The sequence below is a fragment of the Giraffa tippelskirchi genome, chromosome 5 (assembly GCF_054371585.1).
Source record: "Giraffa tippelskirchi isolate mGirTip1 chromosome 5, T2T-mGirTip1v1.2.pri, whole genome shotgun sequence".
Classification (NCBI taxonomy): Eukaryota; Metazoa; Chordata; class Mammalia; order Artiodactyla; family Giraffidae; genus Giraffa; species Giraffa tippelskirchi.
In genome coordinates, this window is record NC_137279.1 from 103096517 (window position 1) to 103107375 (window position 10859).

At 39.1% G+C, this 10859-nt stretch overlaps 1 protein-coding gene across 3 annotated transcripts in view; it reads left to right on the plus strand.

Annotated features, from left to right (window-relative positions):
- REG4 (regenerating family member 4) overlaps positions 1 to 10859 on the plus strand; it is a 112220-nt gene that overhangs the window by 2680 nt on the left and 98681 nt on the right. The window lies entirely within an intron of this gene.

A 10859-nucleotide genomic window follows, 5' to 3' on the forward strand; every position in this document is an offset into this window, starting at 1 on the left:
TTGTGAGTTTTATAGAATTACAGTGGATTTCAGGGTAGAGTCCTGTGTCTGTTTTCAGCAAAGTCATTGTCTCCCTTTCCCTCTGACTCCCTCAGGGTCATCAGTGACATCATCTGTGTCTGTGCTCCATGCTCATCTATAAATGGTGGCTACCACATTTTATTAATATGTATAGAAAGCCATAGTTTAAAAGGCTCAGACGGTAAAGAATCTGCCTGCAGTGTGGAGACCCAGGTTCAATCCCTGGGTCGGGAAGATCCCCTGGAGAAGGGAATGGCTATCTACCCCAGTATTCTTGCCTGGAGAATTTCATGCTCAGAGGAGCCTGGCAGGCTACAGTCCATAGGGTTGCAAAGAGAAACAGCTGAGCAACTAACACACACATAGTTTACAAGGGAAGTACCTCAGTTAAGGATCTTCCCCTGTTATAGTCACTGTGTGGTTCACTGTAGCTCAGTTTACTTGTAGTCTCTGACTTAATGTTTGGATTGACCTCAGTTGGGTGGGGGTCTTCCCAGATGGCACTTGTGGTAAAGAATCTGGCTGCAATGCAGGAGATGTGGGTTTGATCCCTGGGTTGGGAAGATTACCAGGAGAAGGAAATGGCAACCTGCTCCAGTGTTCTATCTGGAAAATTCCATAGACAGAGGAGCCTGGTGGGCTACAGTCCATGGGATTGCAGAGAGTCGGACACGACTGAGCAACGAAGCAGCAGCACTCTAATCTACCATAACTCCTGAATTGCACCACAGTCTACGAAGGATGACAAGACCTGGCAGGGTCCTGGTGGAAGAATCCTGTGTTTTGGGTTTCTGCTTGCAGAGAAAAGTCTTTTGTGAATATGTGCTGGGGGACATCTGGCCTTAGGTTTGCCACACCCCTAAAGAGAGCAGAAGGCAGTGAGAAATATCATTCATCCCAAGTATACCCATGTCTGCTTCCAAGTACCCTTCTGCCTGGTGCTTTGGCTGGAAGAGAGGAGGACTTAGTGACCCCTTCAGAGGAGTCAATGACCATGTCTTGTTCATCATCCCAGCCCTGTGACAGCCCAAGTGTTGTGGTCTTGTTCTGGGCTGAACCCTCCTCCTATTCCCTTAGCTTCCGCAGGGCTCCTCCATCCCCAGGCAGCACTGCAGGTCAACTATACCCAACTTCAAACTCTTCTTTTCTTAGCAACGTAGTTCTTCTAACTAAAGAAGCTGTGGGAAGTTCATGATAAAGAGTGTCCCCTTTGACTGTTTGGGACTGATAAAACTATGGCTATAATACTGATAATGGTGGCTACCATTTATTGCATGTTCACTCCGGCCAGGCAATACTCCACACACTTCACCAGTGTCAATGTGCATATTCCTGAAAGTAACTCTGTGAGGTAGGTGTTATCATTTTCTCATTTTTCAAAGCACATTTGAGGACAATGAGTTCAAAAAAACTGCTCAAGATTGCATAACTAATAATGACATTATTCAATATAGCTTTATATAAATATTAGGAAATTGAATTTAGGGAGGAGAGTTTGTTTAAAAATTTAAGGTTGTTTAAACATGATTTTAAATTTTTAATTGTGATGGAAGTGTACAAATATATAAATTTAAAGTGTACTACATGAAAATTTAATATGCATAGATTGTAGAATTACTACTAAGATCAAGATAATTAACACATCCATCACCTCACCTGGAAAGAACCAGTAGGATAGTCTCTGTCATAAACCCCCCAGAAAATTAAAAATGAGGAAAATACATCTCAGTTCAATTTATGAACCTATTATGACTTCATTAGTAAAATTCCTACAGGGACAGCACAAATAGGAAAAATTATATATCATCTTATCTATAAACATAGAGGGAAATGTATAAATCATTTCCAAGCTGAAACTAGCAATGAATATTATATAAACCCATCTTGACCAGGATTTTTCTTCCTTAGGAATAAAAGAATGGTTAACATTAGTATATCAATGAATAGATGGCATCACCTTTGGAAGATTGATACAATCATGTGAATAGACTCAAGACAGTAATAGGTAAAATTAAATCTTCATGATAAAAATTATTAAATCGCACATCAATTTAGAAACAGAGAGGAACTTCCAAAACTAATAAATGGTATCTACCACCATCTACAGCAAAATAGTAATGATGAACTTATAAACAGGTATAAAGCAGATGCCAACTACATATGTTCTATTCAACTTGACCTAGAAGTCCTAGTTTTAGCCCGGAAAACAAAACAACAACAATGACAATCACCACTTATAGACCATCTGGTCATATACATAGGAAGTCAAAGAGATAGTATAGACTATTAGAACTTGCTGCCGTTAACAAGGAGAAGATAAAGTTTAAAAATTGGGATCTTATGGTGTTTAGATAAATCCAAGTAAGCTGTGAAGGACATTACATGTGGCTGTGAAGTACTGGAGTCTTTCTACCCACGTCAAGTGAGAAAAACTGGGTTTTTGAGGGGTATGGATTTGGAGATCTCTGTTGACCTAGGGAAGAACACTGATGGAGGGAAAAACGGGTTTCAGCTGTGCCACCTGTGCCTCAGGAAGAACTACCTTGAAAGAGTGCTGTCCTCATTCCGGCCTCAAATATTTTGGTGAGAGCAAATTGAGCTCTAACTTGAATTCTGTAATCTTGCCTGTCCTGTCTGGCAAATATAACTCTTCAGAGCAGATTGTGTAGATTATCAATTCATTACCAGTTAGCTCTACTATCACCCTTTCTGCCTATTCTGTGCAAATGGATCTGGGCCTTTAAATATCTTAGCTTTGTTAGCTGGCACTATGCTATCCTTTTTCAGGAGAGGGTGATGGAGAGAAAATTTAAGAGAGATTTGCTTCTCGTGCTCCAGTGACTCCCTACACAGGCTCCTCTGGCCAAGTAAGTACTTTTCCAAGTGCCAGGCACCTGAAGTGTAGACTGCCTCTGAAGTGTCCAGAGTCTGCAGTGTAGGCAGCCAGAGGCACCCAGCAACTAGTATTAATAGCAATTCCAGGAACCCACTTTTCCCCAGGTGGTTCCGTAGTAGAGTGTGTTGGAATGCCCCAGGGATATACCTTCCCATGAACAACTTTCTCCAGTGCCCTGCAGTGCCTCAGTGAGACACCTTCCTGTGAACAGCTTTCCCCAGGACCTTAGAGGTTGGACTTCTGGCATGACCCACCAGAGGGGTTCTCAGTGATTTATCTGCTATTTAGTTGGGCTATGCCCTCCAAGAAGATCTGGATCTCAGTCCTAAGAAGAGGGCAACTCTTCTGGCTGTGGATGCTAAAATTCACCCCTACGGGTGGTGGCTATATCATAAATCATGTATTTTATCATCAATTTCATTTATGCATTGTATCCACTACTGTTACTGAACTCAGGTCCAGCTTCTTGCTGCTCAAAAATCAGTACCTGAAAGAGAGGCAAATGGTGGTAAAAAGGAACACAGCTTTTAATCAGAATGCTGGCAGTCTTGGGAGAAGGTAGATTCACGTCCGAAGACCAACTCCAAAGAGTCTGCTCAGCCATGAAAGCCTTTAAAGGGGAAAAGGGAAGTGATCTCATTTAATCGTTGAGGTAGGGGTTCAGAGTCATCACCAGCCCCCTGTAGGTGCAAGCTTGTTGACTTCTTGTGATCTTTCCTCAGATGAGAGCTGTTCACACAGTTTGTTTACAAGTTTGCTGAAGGAGAAACTAGGGAAGAGATCTGGTCATGCTGATTACCTATTCTTTATTTCTACTTCTTTGATCTATGGAAAGAACCAACAGGTTAGGCAAAGCAGTCTGTGATCAAAAGATTGGGCAGATATGCTAGGTCCAGAGATAAGTAGAGCATGGCTGCCTGGTTTAAGGTAATAGTGACAAGATGAGAGGGGCCTCTTTCAGAGAGCCCTTTCCTGCAAAGAGCTCTTTCTGACCAAAAGCTGCTTACACTACTACAAAATATTTAGATTTTCTTTGTATTTTAATAGCTAATCTCTTGTCATTCTAATCTCCTGTTATAGTTAATAATTATTTTTCCTCTTTTTTTCTTTCTTTTTAACTGCTGTATATTCGATGTAAAATATTATGCAAGTTCAGGTGTACAACATAGAGATTCACAATTTTTAAAGGTTATAGTACATTTATGTGCTTCCCTGGTGGTTCAGACAGTAAAGAATCTGCCTACAATGCAGGAGACCCAGATTCAATCCCCGGGTCGGAAAGATCCCCTGGAGAAGGGAATGGCTACACACTCCAGTACTCTTGCCTGGAGATTTCTGTGGACAGAGGAGACTCGTGGGCTACAGTCATTTGTAGTTATTACAAATGTTGGCTATATTTCCTCTGTTGTACTACATATTCTTGTAGTTTATTATATACATAGTAGTTTCTACCTCTTAATCCCTGTCCCCAATCTCACCCCCCACCACACCACCAATTTTTCTTTCCCCCAGTGGTAACCTCTGGTTTGTTCTCTTTATCTGTGAGTCTATTTCTGCTTTGTTTTATTCACTACATATATTTTTCAGATTATACATATAAGTGAACATCTTTTTGTGACTTATTTCACTTAGCGTATTACCCTCCAAGTCTATCCAGGTTGTTGAAAATGACATTTTATTCTTTTTATGGCTGAGTAGCAGTCCATTGTATATTTTAATATATATATTTGTTTTTGTTGTTGTTCAGTCTTAAGTCGTGTCCAACTCTTGGCAACCCCATGGACTGCAGCAAGTCAAGCTTCCCTGTCCTTCACTATCTCCGATAGTTTGCTAGAACTCATGTCCATTGAGTTGGTGATGCTATGCAACCATCTCATCCTCTGTCACCCTCTTCTCCTCCTACCCTCAGTCTTTCCCAGCATCAGAGTCTTTTCCAATGAGTTAGCTCTTCGCATCAGGCGGCCAAAGTATTGGAGCTTCAGTTTCACCATCAGTCCTTCTGATGAGTATTCAGGGTTGATTTCCTTTAGGATTGACTGATTTGATCTCTTTGCAGTCCCAGGGACTCTCAAGAGTCTTCTCTAGCACCACAATCGAAAAGCATCAATTATCCTGCACTCAGCCTTCTTTATGGTCCACCTCTCACATCCATACATGACTACTGGAAAAACCATAGCTTTAACTATACAGACCTTTGTCGGCAAAGTGATGTCTCTGCTTTTTAATATGCTGTCTAGGTGTCTTTTAATTTTATGGCTGCAGTCACCACCTGCAGTGATTTTGGAGCCCCCCAAAATAAAATTTGCTACTATTTCCACTTTCTCCCCATCTATTTGCCATGAAGTGATGGGACCAGATGCCATGACCTTAGTCTTTTGAAAGTTGTTTCAAGCCATCTTTTTCACTCTCCTCTTTCACACTCAGCAAGAGGCTCTTTAGCTACTCTTTGATTTGTGTCATTAGAGTGGTAACATCTGCATATCTGAGATTATTGATATTTCTCCCGTCAATCTTGATTCCAGCTTGTGATCCACCCAGCCCAGCATTTTGCGTGATGTACTCTGCATAGAAGTTAAATAAGCAGGGTAACAATATACAGCTTTGATGTAATCCTTTCTCAATTTTTAACCAGTCTGTTGTTCTATGTCTGGTTCTAACTGTTGTTTGTTGACCTACATACAGTTTTTTTCAGTAAAGTAGTCTGGTATTTCCATCTCTTTAAGAATTTTCCACAGTTTGTTGTGATCCACATAGTCAAAGGCTTTCCTGTAGTTACTGAAGCAGATGTTTTTCTGGAATCCCTGTGCTTTTTCTATGATCCAACGGATATTGGCAATTTGATCTCTGATTCCTCTACCCTTTCTAAATCCAGATTGTACATCTGGAAGCTCTCGGTTCATGTACTGTTGAAGCCTAGGGTGAAGGATTTTGAGCATTACCTTGCTAGCATGTGAAATGAGTGCAATTGTACGGTAGTTTGAATATTCTTTGGCATTGCCTTTCTTTGAGATTGTGATGAGAACTGACCTCTTCCAGTCCTGTGGCCATTGATGAATTTTCCAAATTACTATATACATCACATCTTCTTTATCCATTCATCTGTTGATGAACACTTGGGTTGCTTCCATATCTTGGCATTTGTAAATACTGCTGCTGTCAACATTGGGGTGGTTGTATTTTTTCACTTCAGTCTTTTCTTTCTTTTTTAAAAAATAAATACCCAGGATAGAAATCTACAGTGTATGGTAGTTCTATTTTTAGTTGTTGGAAGACCCTGCATATGTTTTCCATAGTGACTGCACCAATTTACATTCCCATCAACTGTTTAGGAGAGTTCCCATTTCTCCTATCCTTGCTAATATTTGTTATTTGTGGTCTTTTTTCTATAACAGCAAATCTGACAGGTGTGGCATCTCACATAGTCTTAATAAGAAATTTCTCTGATGATTAATGATAATGTGTGACTTTTCATGTGCCTATTGGCCATCTACATGTCTTCTTTGGAAAAATTTGTCTGTTCAGATCTTCTGGACATTTTTTGATTGGGTTGTTGGTTTTTTGATGTTGAATTTTATGACTTGTTTATGTGTTTTGGATATTAACTTCTTCTCAGTCTCTCATTTGCAAATATTTTCTCCCATTTAGTAGGTTGTCTTCTTGTTGATGGTTTTCTTTGCTCTGCAAAAGCTTCTAAGTTTAATTAGGTTCCATTTGTTTATTTTTGCTTTTATTGTCTTTGCTTTAGGAGACAGTTACTAAAAATATTGCTGATTTATATCAAAGAGTGTTATGCCTGTGAGTTTTATGCTTTCTGGCCTTAGATTAAAAGAGGTTTTTAATCCTTTTTTAGTTTATTTTTGCAAATGGTATTAGAGAGCGCTCTAATTGCACTTGTTTCCACAGGTAACTGTCCAGTTTTCCCAATACCACTTATTGATGAGATTGTCTTTTCTTTACTGTATATTCATATATTCACAATATGGTATCTTCTTTTTATTGATCCCTTGATCATTAGGTTATGTCCTTCTTTGTCTCTTTAACAGTCTTTATTTGAAAGTCTGTTTTGTCTGATATAGATACTCTGGCTTTCTCTTGATTTCCATGTGTGTGGAATACCTTTTCCATCCCCTCACTTTCAGTCTGTATATGCATCTTTCTTTAGACCTGAAGTGAGTCTTTTGTAGGTGGCATATATACAGTTCTCAATTTTGTATCTATCCAGCCACTATATATATTTTGATTGGAACATTTAGTTCATTTTTATTTAATTATTAATATGTATGTTTTCTTGCAATCTTGCTGTGCTGTGCTTAGTCGCTCAATTGTATCCACCTCTTTATGAACTCATGGGCTATAGCTTGCCAGGTTCCTCTGTCCATGGCGATTCTCCAGGCAAGAATACTGGAGTGGGTTGCCATGCCTTCCTCCAGGGGACCTTCCCATCCTAGGGATCAAACCCAGGTTTCCCACATTGCAGGTGGATTCTTCACCATCTGAACCACCAGGAAAATCCATTGAATACTGGAGTGGGTAGCCTATTCCTTCTCCAGGGGATCTTTCTGACCCAGGAATCAAACCGGGGTCTCCTGCATTACAGGCAGATTCTTTACCAGCTGAGCTACTGGGGAAGGTAATTGTTTTTAATTGTCTTATTGGTCTTTTTTGTTCATTTCTTCTTTTGTTGTCTTTTGATTCAATGACTGTGTTTAGTATTAGGTTTTTAATTGTTGTTTTGTGTAAGTACCTGTTATAGATTTTTGGTTTGTCATTACCATGGTGTTAATATATAGCAATCTATATATACATGTGATCATTTTAAACTGCTGATCTCTTAATTTAAAGATCAACTATAACAAAACATAGTCAAATGTCTTATCTTAGAAATAGATTAAAAAATTGTGATTCAACTTTTTTGACTGTGAAATATAGTAAGTACAGAAATGAGCATAAAGGGCCCTGGAATGGTTAAACAAATATGTACAGGAAAACTTGTGCTTAAAAATTATATTACCAACACCACAGTCCCCTGGAAGCTACACAAACCATAACCTGCCCCTCTACCATCCATTCTTGATTATATTCCCTTGCCTTCACCCTAGAAATATCAACTCTCCTGACAACTCTCATCATTTCCTTTCATTATATTTATCAGTTATGTATGTATCTCTAAAAAATAAAATTCCAGTTTACCTGATTTTGTCCTTTTTCTTTTGGTTTTGTTTGTAATATTCATCCATGATGTGGCATGGATTCATTATCCATTATCTGATTCATTATCTCCATTGCCACAGTCACCTGGTAGAATTTAGAACTGTTTCCAAGAGTATTGCTATGTCCATGTATACTTGTGTACAATTGTACACATTTCTGTTGGGTACATACCTAGGAATGGAATTTCTGGATCATAGTGCTTATTTTAAACTATGTAAGCTAATGACAAACATGGTTCTAAAGTGGTTTTACTGATTTACATTGCCACTCTAGGTAAGAGAATTACTATTCTACAGCCTCATTAAAACTTCATATTATTAATTTCTTAAATCTTTGCTAACCTGATAGGTGTAGCCTCATATAGAAGCTTTTCAATAATGTGTCTGAGAATTTTCCATTTACTTTTTTGGCTCCTTGAATTTTCTGTGATGTATCTATAGAAGTTACTTGCTTGTTTTTTTTTTTTTTTTAGATTATCCTTCTTTTTCTCATTGATTTGTCAGAAGTATTAATATTTATAGTGCCCTGGGTTGGTAGAATTACTTACTATTTGATTCAGTGACAGGACAGAAAGATAGCACACTTTGAAGACAGCATTGTATTTCCTACAAACAAATGAGAGAGATACTAAGCAATATTTTTAAAGTGCATATTGCACAGATATTTTTACAATCATAGGGTGAGGAAATTGCCAGAGATCAAACTGCCAATATCTATTGGATCATAGAAAAAGCAAGAGAATTCCAGAAAAACATCTACTGCTTAACTGATTACACCAAAGCCTTTGACTGTGGGGATCACAACAAACTGTGGAAAATTCTTAAAGAGATGGTAATACCAGACTACCTTACCCGCCTTCTGAGAAATCTCCATGCAAATCAAGAAGCAACAGTTAGAACTGGACATGAAACAATGGTTCCAAATTGGGAAAGGAGTACTTCAAGGCTATATATTGTCACCTTGCTTATTTAACTTATATGCAGAGTACATCATGCAAAATGCTGGGCTGGATGGAGCACAAGCTGGAATCAAGATTGATGGGAAAAATGTCAATAACCTCAGATATGCTTCCCTAGTGACTCAGCTGGCAAAGAATCCACCTGCAATGCAGGAGACCCTGGTTCAACTCCTGGGTCAGGAAGATCCCCAGAAAAGGGATAGGCTACCCACTCCAGTATTATTGGGCTTCCCTGGTGGCTCAGATAGTAAAGAATCCGCCTGCAATGTGGGAGACCTGGGTTTAATCCCTGGGTTGGGAAGATCCCCTGGAGGAGGGCATGGCAACTCACTCCAGTATTCTTGCCTGGAGAATCCCCATGAACCAAGGAGGCTGGTGGGCTACAGTCCATGTGGTCACAAAGAGTCAGACATGACTGAGTGACTAAGCACAACACAATACGCAACATGCAGATGACAGCACCCTATGATAGAAAGCAAAGAGGAGCTGAAGAGCCTCTTGATGAAAGTGAAAGAGGTGAGTGAAAAAGCTGGCTTAAAACTCAACATTCAAAAAACAAAGATCATGGCTCCGATCCCATCAGTTCATGGCAAATAGATGGGGAAACAATGGAAACAGTGGCAGACTTTATTTTCTTGGGCTCCAAAATCACTGCAGATAGTGACTGCAGCCATGAAATTAAAAGATGCTTGCTCCTTGGAAGATAAATCTAGACAGTATATTAAAGAGCACAGACGTTACTTTGCCAACAAAGGTCCATCTAGTCAAAGCTATGGTTTTTCCAGTAGTCATGTATGGATGTGAGAGTTGGACCATAAGGTAAGCTGAGCACCAAAGAATTGATGCTTTTGAACTGTGGTGTTGGAGAAGACTCTCAAGAGTCCCTTGGACTGCAAGAAGGTCAAACTAGTCCATCCTAAAGGAAATCAGTCCTGAATACTCATTGGAAGGACTGATATTGAAGCTGAAGATCCAATACTTTGGCCACCTGATTCTAAGAACTGACTCATTAGAAAAGACCCTGATGCTAGGAAAGATTGAAAGCATGGGAAAAGGGGATGACAGAGGACAAGATGTTTGGATGGCATCATTGACTCAATGGACATGAGTTTGAGCAAGCTCTGGGAGTTGGCAGTGGACAGGGAGCCCTGGCGTCCATGGGGTGTCAAAGAGTAGGACATGACTGAGTGACTACCTGAACTGAACTGAGGGTGAGGAAGGAAAGCAAAATGACATGAAACTCAGAAGCTAGAAAAGTTTAAAATGTTCTGTATAATAAAGGACACTCTAAAAAGTGAAGCGACAAACAACAGATTGGCTGAATTGATTTCCAATTTATAAGCAGCTCCATGAAATTGAAAAGCACAGCGAAGTTTGTAATAGAAGAATGGGCAATGGATATGAACAGAAAAATGTAAGAATTATTGAATAATGTATTGTGTATTGAAAGTGGCTAAGATAGTAAATCTTAAAAGTTCTGATCATAAGACAAAGTATTATAATGATGGGTGGTGATGAATGTTAATTGTATTTACTGTGGTGATGGTTTTACAATATATACATATACTGAATTATTATGTTGTATGACTGAAACTACTATAATGTTATACAGCAGTTTTTCCTGAATGTTAAAGAAACTTAAGTGGATTGGTTGAGATAGTATAATATGTTCAACCTCACTAATAACCAGAGAATGCAACTGAGCTATTGTCTTTTTCTAAAGTGAGTCTACAAATGAACTGGATAATAAACACTACTAGAAAGTTTGTAGAA